The sequence below is a fragment of the Sus scrofa genome, chromosome 14 (assembly GCF_000003025.6).
Source record: "Sus scrofa isolate TJ Tabasco breed Duroc chromosome 14, Sscrofa11.1, whole genome shotgun sequence".
Classification (NCBI taxonomy): domain Eukaryota; kingdom Metazoa; phylum Chordata; class Mammalia; order Artiodactyla; family Suidae; genus Sus; species Sus scrofa.
The window spans coordinates 100,479,894-100,492,356 of NC_010456.5; the positions used below are offsets into that span (position 1 = coordinate 100,479,894).

The window sequence follows — 12,463 nt, forward strand, 5'->3', positions numbered from 1 at the left end:
CATGGTTGCAGATCCTGACTGTGATTCTCTGATTATTTCAAATCAACTCAGTTTCTGCTGGGGAAATAACTGGCAGTCTCTTTGCTTTAGGTCAACACCTGGTAACCTGATGAGGGGCTGTGTCAAGTATGTTGACAAGTAGTCAGTATAACTTATGATAAACTGACCCTGGACTGGTAAGTAACAACCATACTAAGAGTACTATAAATAACTGATAGAAACCACAGCTGTAAGCTTTCTGGAGGGTGGTGCTGTTAAAACTGAAGTCCTGGAGTTCCTGTTGTGGCGCAGTTGTTAACGAATCTGACCAGGAACCATGAGGTTGCAGGTTCGATGCCTGGCCTTGCTCAGTGGGCTAAGGATCCAGCATTGCCATGAGCTGTGGTATAGGTCGCAAACTCGGCTCGGATCCCATGTTGCTGTGGCTGTGGTGTAGGCCGGCGTCTATAGCTCCGGTTAGACCCCTGGCCTGGGAACCTCCATATGCCAAGGGAGCGGCCATAGAAAAGGCGAAAAGACAAAAACAAAAAAGCTGAACATGTCCTTTACAAGACCTTGAAACTTACCTCTATGAATTTCCTTTAAGAGCAACTGGCTTTTTGTGGGGGGGATAAGGTTTCTAAACCAGGACAGGTCCCACACTTACCTAATGCATATCTCATCTCTTAGCACATGAGCTGCTATGGATCACTGCAAGGACTCCTATAGGAGAAGGAATGACCATCGACTGCCCTTCTAGCAAGCCTCGTTCCTATCTTATATCCTTTGGAGTATAATAATGTCAGATGTGGCTTTGTGAGTCTAAATGTTGAGCTGAACCAAGAAGAAAGCCTGATACTCAATGTGCAACCTAAAGCTTTGTAAAACCAAAACTGAGGAAAAATTAAATGCCTAACAATAGAGAAATATAATTCATTCATATCATGGACTATACACAGCTTTAAAAGCTGAAGGATAATGCCAATGGAATATTTTTTCATGGTATATTAATAGAAAAAGTATGTGAGAACAAATATATGGTAAATACATACAACATATGTTTTTATAAAACCCTCAAGGAGTTTCAACCAAAAAGTATAAAAAAGAATGTAAGGCACTATATTAGAAATCCTGTATTTTGTCACCTTCTCCCTCCTCTCTTTTTCTTGGAGCAACTAATTTTCCCCACTCACATATCAGTGATTCTTGCCATTCTGGCCATCACAGAGCTGAGTGCCCTGGTCACAGTGCTCAGACAATGACCCATCCTGATCAATCAAGGCATCTTATCTCATTCTCCACAGTGACTGTTTGGGGCATGTTGTTCAGGAAGAGTCAATTGGAGTAATTTCTGGGGACCTTGAATGTACAAATACTTGGGCAACTAAATTTAGGCTCTTGATTCATCTTTGGACAGAGGTGAGAAAATCGTTGTTGCCAGTGACCAGGTTCACAAGACAGGAGAGAAAGCAACAGTTACTTTGCATTATGTGAGCTCCTCAGGGATAGACAGTCATATAGTAGAAGGACTATACAGTCACATAATCTAAGAAATACTGAATAAAGAAGGGTTTTTTTGTTCTTTTCTATGGCTGAATAGTATTCCATTGTGTATAAATACCACATCTTCTTAATCCAATCATCTGTTGATGGACATTTGGGTTGTTTCCATGTCCTGGCTATTGTGAATAGTGCTGTAATGAACATGCAGGTGCATTGTCTTTTTCAAGAAAAGTTTTGTCCAAATATATACCCAAGAGTGCGACTGCTGGGTCATAGGGTAGTTCTATGTATAGTTTTCTAAGGTACCTCCATACTGTTCTTCATAGTGGCTGTACCAGCTTGCATTCCCACCAACAGTGCAGAAGGGTTCCCTTTGCTCCACACCCCCCCAGCATTTGTTATTTGTGCACTTATTAATGAGGGCCATTCTGACTAGTGTGAGGTGGTATCTCATGGTTGTTTTGATTTTCATTTCTCTTATAATCTGTGATGTTGAGCATTTTTTCATGTGCTTGTTGGCCATCTGTGTATCTTCTTTGGAGAACTGTCTATTCAGGTCTTTTGCCCATTTTTCCATTGGTTGATTGGCTTTTTTGTTGTTGAGTTGTATAAGCTACCTGTATATTTTAGAGATTAAGCCCTTGTCAGTTGCATTATTTGAAACTATTTTCTCCTATTCTTTAAGTTGTCTTTTTGTTTTCTTTTTGGTTTCCTTTGGTGTGCAAAAGCTTGTCAATTTGATTAGGTCCCGATGGTTTATTTTTGCTTTTATTTCTGTTGCTTTGGGAGACTGAACTGAGAAAATATTCATAAGGTTGATGTCAGAGAATGTTTTGCCTATGTTCTCTTCTAGGAGTTTGATGGTGTCTTGTCTTATATTTAAGTCTTTAAGCCATTTTGAGTTTATTTTCATGGATGGTGTGTGGGTGTGTTCTAGTTTCATTGCCTTTCATGCAGCTGTCCAGGTTTCCCAGCAATACTTGCTGAAAAGACTGTCTTTTTCCCACTTTATGTTCTTGCCTCCTCTGTCAAAGATTAATAATGCCATTTGCAGCAACATGGATGGAACTAGAGACTCTCATCCTAAGTGAAGTAAGTCAGAAAGAGAAAGACAAATACCACATGATATCACATACCTGGAATCTAATATACAGCACAAATGAACCTTTCCACAGAAAAGAAAATCATGGACTTGGAGAATAGACTTGTGGTTGCCAAGGGAGAAGGGGAGGGAGAGGGAGGGATTGGGAACTTGGGGTTAATAGATGCAGACTATTGCCTTTGGAATGGATTAGCAATGAGATCCTGCTGTGTAGCACTGGGAACTTGGTCTAGTCACTTATGATGGAACATGTAATGTGAGAAAAAATAATGTACACATGTATGTGTAACTGGGTCACCATGCTGTACAGTAGAAAACGGACAGAACACTGTAAACCAGCTATAGTGGAAAAAAATAAAAATAATTATATAAAAAAAGAAAAAAAAGGTTTTTTTTGAAGGTCTTCTTTAATAAACATATTTTCACTGTAATAAGGAGAGGATACAGAATGCAATGTTTGTTAACTTTGTCTAACCAAAATAACTTTAATTTTGTTTCTTTTTTGAATAAGTCTGCTAGTATATCTGTTTAGATTTGTTCTCAGAACAAAGAAATGCTACTCTAAGAAAAAAAATGGGTGAGTTGATTATTTTCTTGGTGCTTGCCTCCATTTTCTAAATTTTATACAACTAAAAATTATGTTTAATATATGTGTTAAATATAATATATATTTATTTATAAATATAATATTTAATATAGCGTCTGTTTATATCTGCGAAAGGATGCAGGCATGCTTTCCTCACATAAATGTATTAGTTGTATTACTATCATAGCAGTATGTTTTTGTTGTCAAAATTTAGGATCAAGAGTCCCTTCCCTTTTACCAATGGAGGCACACAAATTTTACTTTTAATTTCAGATCTCTATCTTCTCTGTTTCATATCCTTGCATGAAAGTAGCCAGGTACTACTTAGGAATTACTATTCTATTAATATTGTCATCAATGGATTACTGGATTATTTTCGATTTTTGTTTCAGCAAATAAGACAGCAACACACTCAGTGTACCCTTGTGTAAAGATTTCTATAGAATAAATTCCAAAAGGTAGAACTGCTGTACCAACAATATGCCCATTTTAAGTTTTTCTAATATTGCCAAATCTCTTTTCAGAAAAGTGTTTTTAGTGGGCACTATCACCAGAAGAGGTTGCTACTTGCTGACTGCCTTTCTGAAAAGGCAATGTAGAGGGGAAGGAATTTTAGCAGGCACTTGAAAATGACTGAGCTATGGTAAGGCAGAAAATAGAAGACAGTTCTGTGGAGATGTGTCAGGGGTTCTCAAGACCATCCTTTGGCTTGATGATTCATGGGAAGCACTCACAGGATTCAGAAAAGCTGTTATATTATTGGATTATATTTTATTACATAATGATGCAGATTAAAATCAGCAAAAGGAAAAAGGACTGGGGTAGAAGTCCAAGAGAAACTAGGTGTAAGATTCCAGGGTCCCTCCTTGTAGAGTCTTATGGAGACAAACTTAATTCTCCCAGCAATGATATGTGACAACCTATGTGAAATGTGCCAATCAGGAAAGCTCACCTGAGCTTTGGTGTCCAAGGAGTCAGTCACAATAGACATGGAGAGCCCACTTGATTGATCTCAACTACTCAGAGTCTGGTCGCCCACTAGAGCCAAAATAGGCCTTCACCATAAATCACATTGTCAGGATACACTTATCTGGTCAAACTAGTATGCCAAGGCCTCAGACACACAAACAGGTATTTACAATTAATATAATAGGATCCAAGGCCTTAGGCACACAAAAATACTCCTATCAGTAAGAATATTTCAGGGGCTCAGAAGTTATTTCCCAGGAGCTGGCCAAGGACTTGTCCTAAAGACAGGCATTTCTTTGGAAGGTGAAGGGTTTGAACAACCCAGGCCTGCTGAGTTAAACCTTTCGACCCATGTCAGCGGATGGCATGAACAAAGACAGGAAGAAGGAAATGCATAAAGCATGATTAGGGATAAATAAAAGTATAAACTAGTATGGTTAAAGAGGAAAAGAACAGAGGAATATTAAGTGGAATAGTAGTTTGGGTCAAGAGTCTACAATGCAGATAAACAGAGGTTTGGGGACTATTAATTTAATGATGGTTTAAAAGCTGAGCTGGAGTAAAAAGAATCTAGATTCTATGGAACAAGCCATGAGATCTTAAAGCAGTGTGATGGCCATGGAGATGGAAAGGACCTGTGTAAGAAACAGTGAGAAGTAACTGCAGTAAGACTTCAAAAGTCAATGAAAACAGGTGGACAAAGGTGGTGGGGAGGAAGGGTTAATGAGACTTCTGGGATTGTAAGTTCATGTGGCTATAGGTAAACGCCTCCATTGACAGAAATAAAGATGTCAGGACAGCCTTCAGATACACTCATATATTCAACAGCTACTTATCAAGGGCTCATTAAGCACTAAACTAATTGTCTTTAAAGTAGAGCCCATGTACTACCTGCACACCATCACCTGCTGACAAAGCATATGACACTCTTCAAGAGCTATTAAATTCAGATCTCCAGTACAGGATTTTGAAATCTGCATTTTCAATAAGCTCCTCAGATATTCTTATTATAACTAAAGTTTGAAATTCTCTATTCTCAATAGTGCCCAGAAAAGCATCTGTATTGAGAAGTTAAATATACCTCAAGTTGTGAAAATAGGAAGGAGAAAAACTGTGTGAGTGAAAAAGCACAGCTCTCCTTTACCAAAAGTAACAAGGTCTTTTGCCCAGCACAGCCTAAAACTGCTACAAAAATATATGACATATATTTTGGAAATAAGCACATTCAAGAGATGCCTTCATATGTGTATTCTATTTAAATATGGGTAACTCTTTAGACCATAGGATATTTATAAAAAAGATTTTTTTTTAAAGAAACAGCAGGAGTTTTCTTGTGGCAAAGCAGGTTAAGGATCTGGTGGTATCACTATAGTGGCTCAAGTCACTGCTCTGGCAAGGGTTCGATCCTTGGTTGGGGAACTTCCACATGCCTTGGGGGTGGCCAAAAAAAAAAAAAAAAAGGAATATTCAGCAAAGACTGCAAGTGATAGCTCAGAGCTCAATGTATGAGACTAATTAAATAAAAATTCAAATATATATATTTTTCTCTCTCCTAACCTCTTCGCCTAGCTTTCCCCATCCCCTCCTTTTTTTCCTTTCCTTAATCCTTTCCACTCCTAGTTGACAGTAAAGAAGACAGCATGCACCAGATGATACAGCTTTCTTCATTTAATACAATGTTGATGGTTTCTTTCATTAAGTTTTAGCATCCTTCTGAAAATCTGGCAAATACTATGATACATGCCATCTCCATTAAATGTAGTAAAAGAACATTTAATCAGGAAATTAGTTAACTATTCTCTAAATAAATTATATTTGAGATGTTACATATAAAATATGATAATTCTGAGAGCAAATCAAATTACACATATTATTTTAATGTTCTGTTGAATATAGTGAAAAAAGCATAAGCTTTAGAGCCAGACATCAGTCTGATTTATGACTGCAGATTCAGGGAAGTTATTTAGGCTTTCTCAATCCACTATTAGATTTTCATCCATTACCATTGTTTCTGAGTGGGGCATTTTTGGCATTTGAGGCAGGATAACTCAGTTGCATGAGGTGGTTCTCAGCATTGCAGGACAGTTTTCACTACTACACTCCTTTTTAAGACATTAAATACTAGTAGCATTCCTAACTCCAACTTCAAAACAATTGAATGTGGCTACAAATGTGCAAATGCCCAGAAGGAGGATGCTGAGGCTCCTGGTTAAGAGTAAGGGCATTAAGTGGATCATAATAATACCTCTTCAGTTGGGAGCATTTTTCCTGGTACTTCTGAGTAAACAAAGAGGTAGTTAAGAGACTGTGTTGAGGTCAGCCAGACCTGGGCTAAATCCCAGTCCTGTCAATTGTGGCTATGAAGCTTAATCTAAGCCTGAGCATCTCATCTATATAATTGCAATAGGAATAATACCTGACTCAGAGGATTACTGTGAGAATTCATTGAAATAATGTGTGCTAAGCACTAAGCACTGAGCCTAGTGCGAAGTAGGCACTCAGTCAAGTCAGCCATAGTTTCTGCAGTCATTATTGTTATTAAAGCCAGATGCCTGAGACTAAAGAGAGGGGAGGTGGCAAGGAAATAAGACACCCTGTTTAAGAAGTTCTGCAAAAATGGGAAAGTGGGAAATAAAAAGATCTAGAGAGTATAGAGTTGTCAGTTTTCCCTCTCACCACATAAGATAGGGAAATGCTGTGTATATTTAAAGACTGAGGGCCAGTAGAAAATGGTGAAAATGAGACTGAGATTCAAAAGGACAGAAAGGGCAGCCTTTCTGAGAGATGAGGAAGCCAGCAGACTTGGGCACACAGAAAGAAAAGAGATCACTGGCGTTTCACTGTGACTTTTCCAAATGTGAAGCTGCGTTTATGTGGCCACAGAGTCTGCCCAGTTTTATTAGGGTTTTCACTTGCCACGCACTTTATTAACACCCCACTCTTAAAGTGATGGCTAGCAATTAACAGAGCTGCTTTAATGTTATCAAATTGGAAAAAAAAAAAAAAGAATCTAGAATTGAGAGTGTACTGGTTTAATAAGGGAGGCCAATTTACTAGGAAGTGAAGCAATCTCTTCCCTATAACTTGTTCCTGGCACTAGATCTTGGCCTCAGAGCTCTGCTATCTGATACTGATAGTGTTTCAAGGACCACTTTTATATTTTCTTTAAGTACTTTTTCAATGACTTTTTTTTAACCCTCACTTGCCGTCTTTTCCTTTCTACCTTCTATGAGAAGCATTAAAAACCTTTTCATATCTGGTTCATTTCAATGCCTTTTCAGATCCCAATCTCACCTTTCTATGCCAAGAAGAATTTTCCAATATAACTATTTTCAAATCATCCATCACATAAACTGTAAAGGTTCATTCCATATTCTCTGTAATGATCAAGAAATCATAAGAAAAATGTAGTTTCTGGCTTCTAGGAGGTGAGGCTTTGTCTTGACCAATCAGTCATTTATTTTTTTAACTAAACAAAAAATATCCATGATATTAGAGAAATGGTAACATTGACTACAGTGATAACAGTATAGGCCATGTTTCAAAAATAAAAAAATTAGAAAAAATCAAGTTGGGAGATTCATAATGCTGTACCAAAGCTGTGTAAGAAATAAGTGAAAAGTTAAAAATAGCTACAGAGTATTGTCATAAAGTATCCTCTACAGGACACTGCAGATACTCTCCAAATCCAGGGCTTTATGAAATCAGAGACTCTGCTTACCCTTATCCTCCCCTGGAGGTTCACAATGCAGTCCCTGAGGAGTCCTGAAGAACTTACACGTTCTTCCTAAACTTGTTAAGGATAGTATGCACTTCTCATGGAAAACCTATAAATATCACATAGAACTGGTGTTCTATTGACTAATGTGGTAAAGGACCAGAATTTATTTGCTGTTTTCATTTCATTTGTTGCTACAGTTTTTCATTTTTAAAAACTTCCAATCAATTGATGAATACTATTTTTGTTAAATACAGAAGCATATGTTTGGTTGCCATGGCAATGCCAAATTACTATGGGAGTTTCTAAGCACTAACTCTCAATCTCTGACTTATCTTGTCCTAGACCAACAGTAAAATATTTGCAGGTGGGCACTGGTCCCTGGAATCCACAGAGAAGCAGTTCTTTCATTCACTAGGTACCACCCTTAACCTTGGTGGAATGTGTATCACTAGGAAGAGGGTAAGGGAGTGCATAAAATAAACTCGCCACACTCCAAAATGAGTACGTGACATTGAAAAGCAACATACTTTTTATATTGAAGAATGTTCATCAAAGTCACTTTCTAAATTAACAACCTTGTGACATTCCAAACCAGAAATCTAGACAAAATATAAACCATCTCCCTTAATTATTGTTTAAGAAGAACACATCTTAAATATGAGTCACTTCCCCCATAGATTAGGTATCAGCTATAATAAAAAGATAATCACATTTTTGCCTTTATTTACCTTTTAAAAACCTGCATAAATGGGTTGAGAAGTGCATAAGAGGAGACAATTCTCCATTCTTTGTTTGCCAGGGTACTGATGTTTCATAAACCGTGAAAGTGCAAAACATGGCTAACAGCAAAGACAATACCATCCCTTAACATTCCTTAACCAGTAAGACTTGCTGGGTTCACACCTAATTAAATCTATTTTGAATAGGGGATATGTCTCTGTGAGTGCTTTATGCTGTGTTTCTTTGCCACAAAAGGTAGGAATGTAATAATAGTATGATTTTTTGGAGCAATTAACTTGCTATAATATAAATGAAACTCAAATTCTTAGATTAACCCAAACAAGAATAACAATCAAATTTTAGTTTTGTATCAATGTCATTAAATGCTGGATAACTATTTAATATTAGAAAAAGAACAGGAGAATGGTACCATGTGACCTAAACTAACAACAATTCAGAGACATTCTATGCCTAGATTTGCCTCTTAAATAGTAATATTCAGTATTTTTTCACAGAAAAAAACTCACTAATAGAGCAACAAAGCAGGTGCCTATCACTTCGAGGAATTTCCACCACAAAGACTAAAAATGATGATGACAGTGGCCATGGGGATGACAATGATGACAGTGGTGGAAAGGAAAATAGTGAACAGTCATATTATTGACAATAGAGATGACAGTGATGATGGGGATAACAGGGATTCAGAGACAACAGTCAATAACAGCAGCATCTCACTCTTCACTGATCATCTTCTGTGTGTCTAGCACTGGACTAAAAGTTTTATATGCATCACCCAACTTAATTCCCATAACTTTCCTATGGAGCGGGCACTGCCATTGTCTCTGTTTCACAGCTGGGTAATTTCAGGGTCGGGGAGCATCAGCATTTTGCTAAGCTCACACAGCTCTCCAGTGCTGGGGCTGAGATATGACCCAAGCTCTGCTTGACCCTGGAATGCACACTGTTGCTTTCTACGCAATCATCCACTATGTAATACTCTCTGGGAGTTCATAATGCATGTCTGCTGAATGCACTCATGAAATCTTATGAGGCCATATGGTCCAGTACTTACTTGATAGATTAATGTTTATACTGGTTAGATTTTTATGGCTTTTTTAAAACTACAATCATTAAATCTTGAGAATCAGCTGCCTTAGGTTCTTTGTGGACTAAGGACCACTGTCAATAAAGAGTTTAAAATCTATTCCAAAAAGCTCTCTTATTATTTTTCAAATATTAAAAAAAATTTCCTTTTTTCCATTTACACACATTCCTTGTGCCAGTTTCTTAATGTCTGCTTCCAATGCCACAGTCCTCCTAGCCTCCAAGTTTCCTGGGATGAAAAACATGAGGCCATCTGACTTAACTCTCTTCTTCCTTATATCCAATGAGTCTTTGATACTTGGCAATATATCTTCAACACTTGTGTCAGATTTATCATTTCCTTTTTATTCCTACTCCCATCATGTCATCATGAAATCATCACCTCAGGCCCAGCTGCTGATTTTAACTATATGGCTGGGTTTAATCACACTGCATGGTTCCTCACTTCCTATCACCTCAAGTCCAAATGCCTCACCCCTTCAAGATCCCTTAACATGGGGCCCTAGTTTTACCTTCCTCTAGTCATCAAATCATGCTTGGGCAGGGTGGTGTCTGGGAAAACTGTCCACTGTTCCCCCAGATAAAGAATAAACTCACAATATTCAGGGCTTATTCATCCTCATTCGACTCACCTTTCCAGCTTCAAATCCTTAATTACCTCCCTCCAAATACCTTCTGTGGTAACACTTCTCTTACTGTGGACCACATAACTATCTTCATGTGCTCTCATACTTACCCAGCAGCCCCCTCTGGGTTCATTTGTACTTCTCTATTAAGACCTAGGAAGAACAGTCTTCCTCTGCAAACTTCAGCTTATCTTCTGCACAATCGATCCATCCATGACTCCTTTGTTATAGCATTTGTCACCCAGTGCTATCATTATTTACGTTTGCTGAACTCTTATCTCCTGCTTTTTTTTTTTTTTTTCTTTTTTAGGGATCCACCTGCAACATTTGGAAGTTCCTGGGCTAGGGATTGAATTGGAACTGGAGCTGCCAGCCTATGCCACAGCCACAGCCACAGCAATGCTGGATCTGAGCTGCATCTGCAACCTATGCCACAGCTTGCTACAAGGCCAGATCCTTAACTAAGGAGCAAGGCCAGGGATCAAACTCACATCCTCATAGACACTAGTCAAGTTTGTAACCTACTGTGCCACAATGGGAACTTCCTCTGCTGCTTTTTCATATCTCAGCAAACAGCGTAGTGCATGGCCTATAGGAGGGTCTTAATAAATGCTTATTGAATGAATGAATGAACTGCTTACCCCAAATATCTCCATTTATTCCTATACAACACATTCCTTATAATGTACTCCTTGCCATGTTCAGCCCATCTCTTTAAGAATGCTGGAAATATTGGTCCGAACAAGTTCAGACTGACTTCTCCCTTCTCCTTACTTCACATAGCTTTAACCAGTTTACCTTGGACTGTTCTATCTCTCTATCTATCTATTCATCCATCTATCACCTATATTATACCTCTTCAGCCAAGTGAACAGCCACAATACTTGGATTTTAATCACAGTTCTATCATTAAATAGATTCTGTTTCTTCTTTATAAAGTAAGGATAATAACAGCTAGTATATGGGGCTGTTGTGAAGATTGTATGAACACACAGTACTCAAAAAATGCTAGCTACAATTATTATTAGGGGATTCAATATATTTGATTATATTCTTTGTACATGCTATCATGGATGCAAAACCACATTAGGCACATAGTAGGTATTCAACAATGCTTGTTGGCTTTGATTATATCACAACTAACTGTCAATCAACTTTTCTTGAAATTTTTCCTTACTTGATCCTTAACAGTAATGAAACATCCTCTACATAGAATTCCTATAATTTTGTTAAACAAATAAACCTTAGAACCTAGAGTGTGGCAAAGCATTTTCATGTTTCTACCTGAAGCAGCAAGACACATTTTATTGGTACAAGTTTTACCTGATAAAAATTACATTCAGTTTCCAGATGGGATTAAGATGGTGGAATAGAAGGATTGGAGCTCAACTTCTCTCATAAAAACAACAAAATTTACAACCAAATGCTGAACAATCTTCAACCAAATGGACCGGAAACTTTCAAAAAGATTTACTACTCCAGAAGACAAAGAAAAGGCCGCATCAAGAGGTAGGAGGGGCTATTAGATGATTTAAGCAACCCCATACCTCCTGGGTGGAAAGCCCCACAGATTGGAAAGTAACTGTTTCACAGAGACTCACCTACAGGAGTGAGAGTTCTGAGACCCACATCAAACTCTGATGTGTGGGGATCTGGCACTGGGAGAAAGAACCCCCAGAGCATCTGGCATTGAAGGCTAGAGGTGCTTATGTGCAGGAGTTCCACGGGACTGGGGGAAATGGAGAGACCATTCTTAAAAGGTGCACACAGACATTCACGTGTACTGGGTCCCAGGGCAAAGCAAAGTCTCCATAGGAATCTAGGTCAAACCTGATTGCAGTTCCTGGAGGACCTCCTGGGAAAACAGGAGTGAATGTGGCTTGTTGTGGGGGAAGGACATTGTAAGCAAAGCTCTTGGGAATATGCAGCAGTGTGCCTTTCTCTGGAGGTGGCCATTTTGGGAAAATCTGGCCCCACCCATGAGTGCTGAAAAGCCCCAGGCTAAAAAACAATCCAGGTGAGATCACAGCCCCACCCATCAGTAAAGAGGCTGCCTAAAGACCCCCAAGGCTCACAGCCACCTCTAATCTCACCCAGAGACAAAGCCCCACCCTCCAGAGGGATAGGAATCAGCTCCACCTACCAGTGGGCAG

General features: G+C 38.6%; 1 protein-coding gene across 9 annotated transcripts in view; it reads right to left on the bottom strand.

The window, feature by feature from the left end:
* The window catches only part of RNLS (renalase, FAD dependent amine oxidase), a 292,362-nt gene that overhangs the window by 167,302 nt on the left and 112,597 nt on the right, over positions 1–12,463 (bottom strand). The gene's annotated exons all lie outside the window — the stretch shown is intronic.